This window comes from Marmota monax, unplaced genomic scaffold, assembly GCF_021218885.2.
Source record: "Marmota monax isolate L192 unplaced genomic scaffold, Marmota_monax_Labrador192_F-V1.1 WCK01_AAM20220418_F8-fsc00014, whole genome shotgun sequence".
Lineage (NCBI taxonomy): Eukaryota > Metazoa > Chordata > Mammalia > Rodentia > Sciuridae > Marmota > Marmota monax.
In genome coordinates, this window is record NW_026695222.1 from 29038714 (window position 1) to 29051379 (window position 12666).

A 12666-nucleotide genomic window follows, 5' to 3' on the forward strand; every position below is an offset into this window, starting at 1 on the left:
CATGGTAGGCATGCACTCTACCACTGAGCTACAGCCCCAGTCCTTCCTTCTTCCTGGAACATGTAGGTAAGTACAGTCTTACCCAAAAGGCTGTTGTAGCGCTAAAGTCAACAATATCCATGTCTTAATCCGCTTGGGCTGCCATAATAGAACACCCCAGATCAGGGCGCTGCAACGGCAGACCTTGACCTCCTCACAGTACTGAGGCTGCAGTCCCAGCTCCCGGGCTGGCTGATCCCGGGTCTGGTGAGGTCCTGTCCTGGCTTGCAGATGGCCTCCTTCCTGCTGTGTCCTCATGTGGCAGAGAGAGAGAAAGCTCTGTGGAGTCTCTTCTTATAAGGACACTAATCCTATCAGATAAGGGCTCCACCTGTATGACCCATTTCACCTTAATTACTTCTTTACTCCAAACACAGTAGCATATGGGGTTAGGGCTTCAGATATGAATTTGGAAGGACACGATTCAGTCCATAGCAACACTGAAAATAGCAAGTACTCTAGAAATGGTTGTTATTATAAGTTTATGGTTATTTAATTATCAAATATCTTTTGTGGCAGAGTCCCCGCTCTGAGCTCGATGGGACCATGGGTAGCTCAGCTAGTTACCCCCTACTGAGCCTGATATAAAAAGCTCATGAGCTGATGAAATAAAGTCTCTCCCTCCAAGTGAAATGAAAAATCGCATTTCACAAGCTATCATCGTTGCTCACCACGCCAAGAAGACAGGGTTTCTCAGAACATTTTGAAAAGCTAACAGGCAAAAAAAAAAAAAAGAGCCTCTTGTGTATTGGCAGGCAGCAAGATGGGCAGGAAGACGTCTTCCTGTGAGGCCAGGGCAGTCTGCAAATAGGGGGGCCTGACGGGGACAACCTCCTGCTTTGGCCCCTGGAGCGACAGGCGAGTGGCTGATCCACACAGAGGCCAGCACTCTTCTGTGACTGCAGTGGAATAAACACAGCCTCTTGAAAGAAAGAACCAGGCAGGTGGTGACCAGCCCCCAGGACTTCCAGGTCATTTCCCTAGTGGGTCTTTCTGGTCCTGCTTTGGGTTATTGTGGACAAATGGGCTATTTGCATCCTTTCCTCCACCACCACCCCCTTTCTGGTGCTGGGGATGGAACCAGGGCCTTGCACATGCTGGGCAAGTGCTCCATCCTTGGGCTGCACCCCAGGCCGGATGAGCTGTTTGAAGCCTCTCCGCTCCCAAGCTGCAGGGGGAAGCCTGGCCTTGAATATGTCATTTCCAAAATCAAAATGCTGACATGTGAGATCATGCTTCATCAACTTTCAAGGCTTGAATGGGGACATTCAGCCCAAGATTTATTTCCATTTTTCTTAAAATATATGCATAACTCCTAGGAATGCACTTTCCAGAGATATGCCCTCCCACGATATAGCACACTCATCCTTGCAAGATGAGAGACATCAGTTAGTTCATTAAAGGAATATTATGTAGCAATAAAAAAGAAAGAGAATGAGGAAGTGCTTCACAGATATGAAGCAACCTTCAAAATAAAAATAAACAAATTGTACACAACAAACACAACAGAGATTGCATCTATGTTCATGGAATAATTCTGGAGATATATACAAGAAACTGAGGTTTTCCCCCAGGGAGGGCAGTGGGGTCACATTGGACAGGGTTTGGAGGGAGAGTCAAGAGTCTTTTGTGCCTTATGAATATAGTGTCCTGGCAAGTATTAATTTTTTGGAAGGGATGGGTACTGGGGATTGAACCCAAGGAGCTCAACCACTGAGCCACATCCCCAGACTTTTTTATTTTTAAATTTGAGACAGGGTCTCACTAAGCTGCTTAGGGCCTTGCTAAATTGCTGAGGCTAGTCTCAAACTTGTAATCCTCCTGCCTCAAGCTCCTGAGTCACTGGGATTACAGGTGTGTGCCACTGTGTCCAGCTTCAGTTCATTTTTGCTGCATAGAAAATCCAACTGGATGTGGTGGCACACGCCTATAATCAGTGGCTCAGGGGGCTGAGGCAGGAGGATCTCAAGTTCAAAGCCAGCCTCAGCAATTCAGGAGGCGCTAAGCAACTTAGCTAAGCAACTTAGCAGGAACCTATCTCAAAATCTTTAAAAAATAAATAAATAAAAGGGCTGAGGATGTGGTTAAGCACCCCTGGGTTCAATCCTTGGTACAAAAATAATTTTTAAAAATCCAGTTCATCCTGCCAGACCTTCTGGTAGCTTCTGAGAATTTTTAAGTATACCTAAATCATTTTTGTTAAAGAACAATTAACGCCCAGGAGGATCATGAGTTCAAAGCCAGATTCAGCAACTTAGCAAGGCCCTAAGCAACTCAGTGAGACCCTGTCTCTAAATAAAATACAAACTAGGGCTGGGGATGTGGCTCAGTGGTCCAATGCCCCTGAGTTCAATCCCTGGTACCCCCCCCCCAACAACAACAAAAAAAAAGAACAATAAAGTGCAAGCCAAACTTGTGAAGAGCTTCATCATCTGTAAGACTCAGTGTAAAGTGAAAACCTGAGGACCCTGGTTCCAAATTATTAAGAGTTTTAGGACATCGGCAACACAGAATTATGAGAAGCGGCAGAGAGCTCCGCAGTAGCAATAGGAAGAGCGAACAAACAGCTGACCCTTTGTGGGGCAGGGAATAAGTGGGCCAAGAGGCACAGAGAACGCTGAGCAGTACCAGGGTCTGTGTCTTCACTCCTTTGTCCTCCTGGAGGCAGGGACCATCATGCTGCCCGTCTTACAGGGACCTCTGTCACCTCTGGTCCTTGAGCCCCGGCCAGGCATAAGGGAGATGGAAGCTTTTCAGGGAACAGCCCCTTCTCTTGGGGAGTTTATGGTGTGAATCAAAAATGGAGAAGCAGGTAACTCAGTTGTCAGTCTGGCCTTCGTGGGCAAGGCGGGCTTCAGGGGTGCACAACCTGAACAGAGGAGCAGGGCCTGCACTCAGAAGGACCTGTGCTTGGTTTAATTCTGTGTTGCCGATGTCCTAAAACTCTTAACAATTTGGAACTTGTCCCTCTTGCTCCTCACCTCCTGCATCCTGGATGCCTGGTTTGGTGTACCGGGATGCACCCTTGGCTTCCTGCAAAGCCTCCCAGAGCCAGTTCTATAGAACTGTCCCTTGTTGGTGGCGGCCTTCGTCCATACTCATGACGCACCACTTCGCTTTTTTTACACTTTATGACTTTTTTGTTGTCACTGCGAGTCCAGCTGCTTTATTCTAGAAATAAAGGACGGAGGAGGCAAGCTGGAGTGCTCTGGTGCATGCATCGGGATGAGCGGTGGCCTGGACCAGCAGACACCCAGGCCAAGGGTCTGCGTTTTACTTTAACCGGAGGCAAGCTAGTGTATGCGGTTGGTTTTGAAACCGTATTGTCGCACGCCATGCACCCTGCTAGCTGAAGCCTTGCTCACCTAGGTGAGCAGGAGTGAGTCAGAGCTGGCTCTGGACCTCGGGGATCAGGGTCAGGCCAAGTCCTCAGAAGGGCAAGGGCATAACCAGTGACTCACCAGCTGACTGTCCCATGGTCCCAAACACTGCGAAGGTGCCAAGCTCACCCTCTGGCATTGGCTGCAGGTGCACACGCCCCCCAGTGTCTCTCAGAGGGCTCTGGGGCACTTGCCTGCTTGTTTCTAAGTCTTGCCCCCAGTTGTCGCTCACCGCGAATAAAAGGTAGGCAAGGAGAGGTACCGCAGGCATCCGTGCAGTCACTGTTTTTAGTGAGCAACTACTGTTTGCCAGGCCCTCAAATACAGCCACAGCCCAGTCCCTGCTCTCCTGGAAGTGACCAGGTAGTACTTGCGGACAGTTAGTAACCAATCAGCGTCTAGGATGACAAGGTGCTGACAGCCCTGAAGAACAAAGTGGAGTCCAGGGTTGAGGCTGCCAGAGGGGGCTACTTTTAACAGCGAGGATGGAGAAGTCCTCTCTGAGAGGAGGTGCTCAGCGCTGTTCCAGAACCTGCACCGTCGATGCTGCAAGTAGGAATTTATTCCAGGAGTCTTCTGAAAGGGGAAGTGAATCAAGCCGGCATCTGTACACAGGGATCACAGCAGCCAAGAGGTGGAGACGGCCCAGAGGCCCGTCACTGATGAACGGGTACAGAGTGGGCTACAGGTGCCATGGACCTGACCCAGCCAGCAGAGGAGGGCCATCCTGAGCTGCTGCGACCTAGACGAACCTTGAAGATATCCCACTAAGCAAAACAAGCCAGACGACGACGGGCAGATCCTGTCGGGCTCCACCTCTGAGGCACTTGGAGTGATCAGGTTCCTAGAGGGGGAAGCAGAAGGGCTGGGGAGCAAGGATGGGGAGCTCTGGGTAACAGTCTGCAGATTGGCACGGTTTGAGTGTGCTCAACGCACTGAACTACGCTTAAGAAAGAATAGTGAGTAAGTTCATGTGTATTTTACCAAAATCTAAAACATTTAACTAAAAAGCAAATCAAGGCGGGGTGGGGGCAGGGCAGGAGCTGCATCTGTTCAGTGAAACTCAGGACTGGTCACGTGCTAAGCCCTCTCCACGCATGGTCTCACTCAGCCTTCGCCACATCCCCGGTGCTGGAGGGCATCCCTGTTTACAGAGGAGCCACTGACACGCAGGACGTGGGAGCACAGCTCTCAGGGGGCGAGGGTCAGAGCTGGCTTCAGCCCTGTTCCACTCCCTTTGCCCACACGGGTTCACCTACCGCCCCAGCCCCCACACCACCTCTTCATTTGCAGAAACCACCGCCTCTTGTTCAGCTCCCACCAGAGCTGGCTGTCAAATGTCCCGGCCTTCAGAGAGCCCGCTGCGTAGAATGAATCCAGGAAAAGATGAGCCTGTTGGAATCTCGAAAGCCCAATGGTGTCACTTCCGTTTTGAAAACCAATCGGGTCCCTCATTTTGTGGAATCACAAACACATCCAGGTGCTTTCCTGGGCCCCGGAGAGGGTTGGAAACATAAGGAAGCCCATCCTAGGGTACAAGCAGGTAGCACCCGCCCGGTGTCCAATGCGACACAGACACCTGCACCGCCTGTGAAGGAAGCCCACGGGCTCCCTGGGAAACACATGTGGAGCTGATCCCAACAAGTCAGAAAGCTCTTGCTCCCCAGAAAATGTCAGTCAACGCAGAACGTGAGAAGGGTTAATCAGAACCTGAACTTGCAGCTTCTGACTTGCTCTCACCTCCCCACCCACCACCCTTCCCACTGGTCAGTTTCCTGGGAAACATCCACATGTTGAGAACAAAAATACCAATAACATGTCATTAGAATGACATCAACATGACAAGAACATTTTGTTAAAATAACTTCAAGTCCTAAAGCACATATGACAATTATTTTTAAATGAGATTGATTCCACATTAGGGAGGCCCTAAGGAGATGAGTGTGTGTGTGTGTGTGTGTGTGTGTTTAAAAAACAAAATATATACATATTTTATTTCTCAGGACGCTTATCCCTTGGATCTGAACAGTGGTTGAGGTTTAATATTAACTTCGGAACAATTGAAGTAAATTCTGTTACTTGGAAAAAGTTAGCAGAGCCTCTGGGATTTTATCATGGAGACAGAGATGGGTGTAGCAAAAGCTCATTTTTAACATTCTCCAAGAAAGAAGAAGAGGAGGGCTCTGTTCCCAGAGATTGGGGTTCCTTCTGTCTTGAGTCAAAGCAGGGCGTGTGTGCTGGAAGCCCCGGCTGGCCCTGGAGAGCTGATGTTGTAAATCTCCTTCCCGATTCATCTTCTCGGGCATCAGGCTGGAACCCTGCAGTCACACTTAGTGGGAATATTTACACAGGGAAATTGTCAAAAAGGACCGAGGCTCCCCCTCCCACGCCCCCTGGGCTGGTTCAGGTTTACCAGCCTGCCACTGGGCTGGGAGGTTCACAGTGGCTCTATTAGAAAGTTTCAGCTTGGCCCGGAGATCCTGAAATAGACCCTGTTCATGTGAACTGCTGCTCTGTGGTTAGAAACGACGTTCCTGTAATTTATGGTACAAGGTGGAGCCCTTTTCTCTTGTTTAAAAATGCACTGATAGGATGTTACCGGCCCCAAATGTGACTTATCACAGCTTGTTTAGGAGGGGAGTTTGTAAAAGAGGAAAAGAGTTCTGGCAAGAAACTCTATTTGGGATCCCTGTAAGGGATTAAACCTCACGCGAGCACATTCTTACAGCAGACTGCTTCAGCTGGGAGGGAGGTCTCGCCACAGCGGAGGGGTTTGAAGGAAAATAACAGATCACTTCTCAGAACTGGTAGACTGGGGTGTTCAGGTCCTGGACTTGTGTGCTGCTGATGTCCCCAGAGCAGAGGCCTTCTTTTTCAGGAAATCGTGCTCACCACATATTTTGGTTCCATGGAGAGAGAGAAAGCACATTTTATCCCATCTCTTAAGTAGAATATGTAAGATTCCTGAAATATTTTGAGTTTCCTAAAGAATGTTATCCTGGATTGATTATGTGGCTGAGTCAGAACCCTAGGAAAGTCACATACGTGGTGAAATCAAGTGTTGCATATTTAACATAGTCAGGACCACACCTGCTTAGACTTGAGGTCCCAGGAGGGAAACTGACCTACCAATTGCCATCTGGCGAAGGAATTTGAAAATTCAAGAAAACACGCCCCCGGGGAAAGAGATGTATCAACGAGGCTTGCCTAATATGGTCTAGCATGAATTGTGTGCGATTATTCATGTGTGTTCTCAGACACTCAAACAAAAGTACACCCGGAAAAGGAACTCACTTCCACTCTGGGTATCTAGCATGGTTTACAGATACAGTTTCAGGTTCCAGAGACATTTATTTTATTTTATCAGGATCTTTGAAAGGCAGAGTTGCCTTAAAAGAAAACTTGAGACTACATTTTCCTAAATCTCTGTTTCGGAATATTAACCAGCAGGATTACAGATGGAATGCCTGATAGGAGAAGGAGCCATAATCGGGGCACAGGCCGACTCCAGGCCACGCTGTGGGCTGGGGGAGTGGTTTCTTGCTCCTTGGGTCCTTCTTCTCCTCCCCTTTGGAAGTGTTCCGGCAGTTCCTCAAAGAGTTAACAAGAATTGCCACATGACCCAGCAATTCCACTCCTAGCTAGAAACCGGTAAGAAGTGAAAAGAGGAACTTTGACAGAGGCTGGTGCACCCAGGCTTCCTGCAGTGTTAGGCACAAGAGATAAAACGCAGAGGAACCAGATTCCACCAAGGGATGAATGGAGAAGCAACGGGTGGTACATCCACGCAGCGAAATATTAATTAGCCTTTAAAATGAGCAGAGCCTAGTGTGCACTACAGATGGAGGAAAGGGCAAACACGGCGTGTCCACTGCATGAAGTACCCAGAACAGCTAAATGCACAGACAAAAGGTGGATCCCGGGGACCCAGGGCCTGTGGCATGAAGTACCCAGAACAGCTAAATGCACAGACAAAAGGTGGATCCCGGGGACCCAGGGCCTGTGGGAGGGGGAAGTGGGCAGTTATTGCTTCATGAGAAAGGAGTTTCTATTTGGAGGCATGAAAAATTTGGGAAATATATAGTGGTAGTGATTACACAGCACTGTGAATGTAATCAGTGTTTCACTGAATTGTGTACTTAACACTGGCTCCTATGATGACTTTTGTGCTATATACGATACCATAACAAAAAATGATGTTTAAAAAGAAATTATACCTATAATCCCAGGACTCGGAGGCTGAGGCAGGAGGATAGGGAGTTCAAACCCAGCCTCAGCAACTTACCGGGGACCTAAGCAATATAGCGAGACCCTGTCTCAAAACAAAAAATAAAAAAAGGGATGGGGATAAAGCTCAGTGGTAGAGCACCCCTAGTTCCAATTCCCAGGACCACCAAAAAAAAAAAAAATCAAAAGATTACCTATAGGACTGTGAATGGGGCTCAGCCGTAGATCCCATGAGCTGGAGGTCCTGGGTGCAATCCCCAGCACTGAAAATAAAGGACAATACAAACTTGCTGCCCAAGAGTAGCTTTTTATATGATTAAGTCCTCACTACTTGAGCTTTCTAACAGCTGAGCCACAAAGAGGAATAATCTAGAAGTAAACAAGGCATATTCTTTATTTTTCAGATACTAAGTTCAAGAACTTTATGAAAGATTTTTTTAATTGGGGTCCTCCTGGGAAAATATTTTGCTACATGAGCAAAACTGCTTTTTATGCTCGGTTCTTGAAGTGGCTCTCAAGGCCTAAAGAAGGAGAAGTAACATTTACCAGACATTCAGTGGACGTCAGGGGCTCTGGGCTGCATATCCTTTAATTATCTCTACTTAATGCACGAGGAACCTGAGGTGGTCATTTATTATCCAAAGACAAATGGTCCTGTCCTGCCACACCCAGACCACGGGGGCTGTTATCACCATCCCCGTCCTGGGACTGGAATTTTATCATCTGAGAATTTTATCCAAACTTCAATGTACACAAAAAGGCCCTGGGGAAAGCACTGATTCTTGGCCACACTTGATTCTTCCTGGCTCAGTCTGAGGGGGACCAGGTGTCCTCATTGGTAACTGGCCATGCAGGCTTGCCGATGTCGTCATTCTTCATCTGAACTTGAGGACCACGGGCCTACTGCACCAGCCAAATGTTCTGGAATTCCCGAGTGTGAAGGGAAACCTGGCAAGGTGACCAACCATTCCAGATTGCTCAGCACTGAGGGGTTTCCCAAGACGTGGGAATTTCAGTGCTAAAATCAGGAAAGTCCCAGACCAACCGGAACCAGGTGGTTACCATACCAATTTAGAAAGCAGCTGCTGCCAGTCCCAGAGGGCTCCTCTACTGCAGAAATGCTGGCCATCCTTCAGGTTCTTATCTGGTTGCTTCTCCAGGTCAGGTTGGCTGTGCACAGTGAATTCCCACCACCAGGTACCAGGAGTCCTGCCTTGGCCTTCATTCCACATGGACCTGGGCTGGCTACAGTGGCCATCTGGAGCCAAAGAAAGTGCATTTTCTGCCAAACTCATAAGAAAGAAGAACAGTCAGCATCTGAGAGACCTCATACTCCAAACCCTCCACAGTGAAGAGTTCAGGCTCTAGAATCTGCAGAGGTCCAGGGTCAAGCCCCTGCTCTGCTGCCCCTGCTACCCACAGCTGATAGCATTCCTTAGACAAGTTATTTGAAGCTTCAAGTTCATGACACTTCAATTTCTTTTTCTATAAAATGATCAAATCTCCCATTTCTTTTTTGTTTCTATTTATTTCATTTTTACATTTGACTTTATTCATTCATTTCTTCTAGTTTTAAATATTATTTTGCTATTCTTTTCCATGTTTCTTGGGTTAAAATATTTATTAGTGATTTTTTTTCAAAAATATCATTTTTTAGCATTTTTAGTAAACACATTTCAAAGCTATACATTTCCCTCTGAGTACTGTTTTGGTCTCATCCCATGAGTTTTAATATACAGCACTCTGTTTTCATCATTTGGTTTTAATCGGATTGCAACTTCCATTTTGACTTTTCCTTTGAAAACTTAAGACCTCATCAGAAATATGGATAGTAACCGTATCTCCCTCACAGAGGTACTGTAAGACTAGATTGCAATCGTAAAAGTGAAATGCCTGGCACATAATAAACTCTTCATACCTTTTAATTTTTTTTTTTTTTGGCAGTGCTAGGGCCTCATGCGTGCCAGACAAGTGCTCTACCACTGAACCACATCCCCAGCCATTTTTGTTTTTATTTTTATTTTGAGACATGGTCTCACTAAGTTGCATAGGGCCTCACACATGAGATCCTCCTGCCTCAGCCTCCTGAGTCGCTGGGATCACAGGCCTGTGCCACGATTCCTGGCTTTATTTTTTTAACTTCAATTTTTTTAAGTGCCAGGAACAAACCCAGGGCCTTGGTTCCATACATCTCAGAGCTTCTGATGAGATGCACCCCCACGCACACCTTGTACCACAGGGCCCTCCAGCCTCAGGTACAAGCAAACCAGATTTCCTGCCATTTCTTACCTGCTTCTCCTCCATTTCTTATAAACACATCTGCCAGACATTCTCTTAACTGGAGACCTCGCCAAATCATTTTCTTGCTCCAAAACCTGACCCTCTTGCCAAAGCTGCGTGTGATCTTCTACCGTCTCCAGCGCCACCGGCAAGCAATGCTCCAGGAGTGAGGAAGTTCTTCTGTCCCATTCACGACTGTGTCAGAGGAATCAGGAGGAGCTCCTGGCACAGGTGAGGCGCACTGGCTGGGAGGAAAGAATAAACAAAGTCACGAATGAATAAAGAGGAAGCGGCTGACATGCTCCTGAGTGTTGAGAGCTCTTGCCATAGACCAGAATTCCCTGCTTCCTGTTTGCTCCCACATGGAACTTGTGCATCTCATCCAGGGGTTGGCTGTAACTCAGTGGTAGAGTTAACCAGTGTGCGAGGCCCTGGGTTCCATCCCAGGTGGAGGGAGCATTTGTTAAAGGACACAAGATACACCACAGACCCAATGGCAGGAGTGGGAGCCACTGGGAGCCTGTGAGACTCCAGCTTCACTTCTGCCTCTCTGTCCGTCTGTCTCCACTCTTCTCTTTCTTGCAAACTGGCTGCAGGGGTGGAGCACATAGGTGCCCAAGGCTCCTTGTTCCACACGCTCAGTGCCACTGGGAAGATGACAACTCTTTCAACACAGTTCCAGGGTCTCGGAAAGTGCTTATTTGCCCTCCCTGCACCAAGTTCTTTGTTCATTCATTTGTTCGTTTTGGGTACTGGGGATTGAACCCAGGGGCACTTTACCACTGAGCCACATCCCCGGCCCTGTCTTTATTTTTTATTTTGAGACAGGGACTCACTAAGTTGCTTAGGCTCTAAGTTGCTGAGGCTGGCCTCGAACTTTTGATCCTCTTGCCTCAGTCTCCCAATCCAATGGGATTAGAGGTGTGTACTGCCACACCTGGCTCAATCCTGTTTCATTCCATAGTAGCTGGAAGAACAGGTCACAGCAAGCTGAAGGTAATTCACAGCATGTCCCCTACACCTAAGTTCTGCCCACCTCTCTTCATTCACAAATCACCTCCACAACAGGAGGGGTGATACCAATGGCGTGGTCTAAATCACAGCTCTGCCACTTTCTAGCTGTGTGGCACTGAGGAATTTATTTAACCTTTCTGTGCCCAGTTTCCTCATCTGTGGGATGAGTATTATGAGGACTGGACAAAGCTGATCTATGAAGGAGCCTTAAAGCTCTAACTGTCACACAGTAAAGAAATTTTCAAAATAGTTATTATGCTACTAAAAGCCTTCTGGTTCTTTAATTGCTTCATGTAATTTAATTGCTATCACTCATTTTAATAAGCATTTTTGCACTTTCAATAAATTTTAAAGGATACTCTATATCACTGCTATAAATAAAAAATCAATACCATTTACCGAAGATAACTACAAAAAAAAAAAAAAAAAAAAATAGAGGTTCCCAGTGCAGCCCACTGGTGGAACGTTTGTCTCTCATGCACAAGGTTCTTGAATCCCCCGCACCACAAAAAGAAAAAGGAAAATGTAACAAAAAGGAATGCCGCTCACTTCTAACCAGAGAGCAGTGCGGCCAGGAGGCCGGGCTCTCGATGTTGCACAGGGAAGAGAGACTGTGCATGTCACAGAGGCATCAAGACATCTTAGCGCCACATGGGGACTTTCTCCTCTGACAAGGAAGATGGCCTTCTTTGCTCGCTCTGGAATTCTCTGAGTAACGTTTCATCCCCGATCCACTGAAATGCTGTCCACACCCCGGCAGGGACTCAGGGTCACAGCTCCAGTAACACTCAGGCTTCTCTCCTGCAGAGAAGCCTCCACCCCCTTCCCTGGGCCGTCCCCACCAGCACTCGGCCCTGGAGAGTCAGAAGGGGTCTTCACAAGAGTATCAACACCAGACGTTACCGCAGATGAGTGGGGACACAAAACATTATTTGGCAATAAAAAGGGACCAAGTAGTGATTCGTACCACAGCACGGACGAACCTTGAAAATACCATGTTAAGTGAAAAGTCAGACACAAGCGTGTGATGTGACATTTCACTGACAGGAACTGTACAGAGCAGGAAAATCCAGACAGACAGAAAGTGGACTAGCAGTTGCCCAGGGTCAGAGCGGCATGGGATTGGAGGATTCATGAGTAGGAGACAGGGAAATGTTCTAGCGCAGATGGCGAGGAAGCACAGCCCTCTTGATGCGCTGCAAACCGACAGACAGTTCATTTTAAATAGGCGAGTTAGATGGTGTGTGTGTTACATCTCAATAAATCTGTTTTTAAACCCAGCATGGTGGTGCACACCTGTAATCCCAGCTGCTTGGGAGGCTGAGACAGGAGGATCAAGAGTTCAAAGCCAGCCTCAGCAATTTAGAGAGGCCATAAGCAACTCAGTGAGATTCTGTTGCTAAATAAAAATATATATAAAAGGGTTGGGGATGTGGGTCAGTGGTTAGGCACCTCTGGGTTCAATCCCTGATATGTGTATGTGTGTGTGTGTGTGTTATTTTTTTTAAAAAAGAACTACTAATTCTCCAGGAAAAGTGGCGCATGTTTGTAATCCCAGCTTTTCAGGAGGCTGAGGCAAGGAGAAACTCAAGTTACAAGCCAGCCTCAGCAACTTGGTGAGATCCTGTCTCAAAATAAAATATAAAATAGAGCTAGGGGTGTAGCCCAGTATTAGAGCACTCCTGGGTTCAATCCCTAGTACCAAAAGGAAAAAAAAAAAAACTCA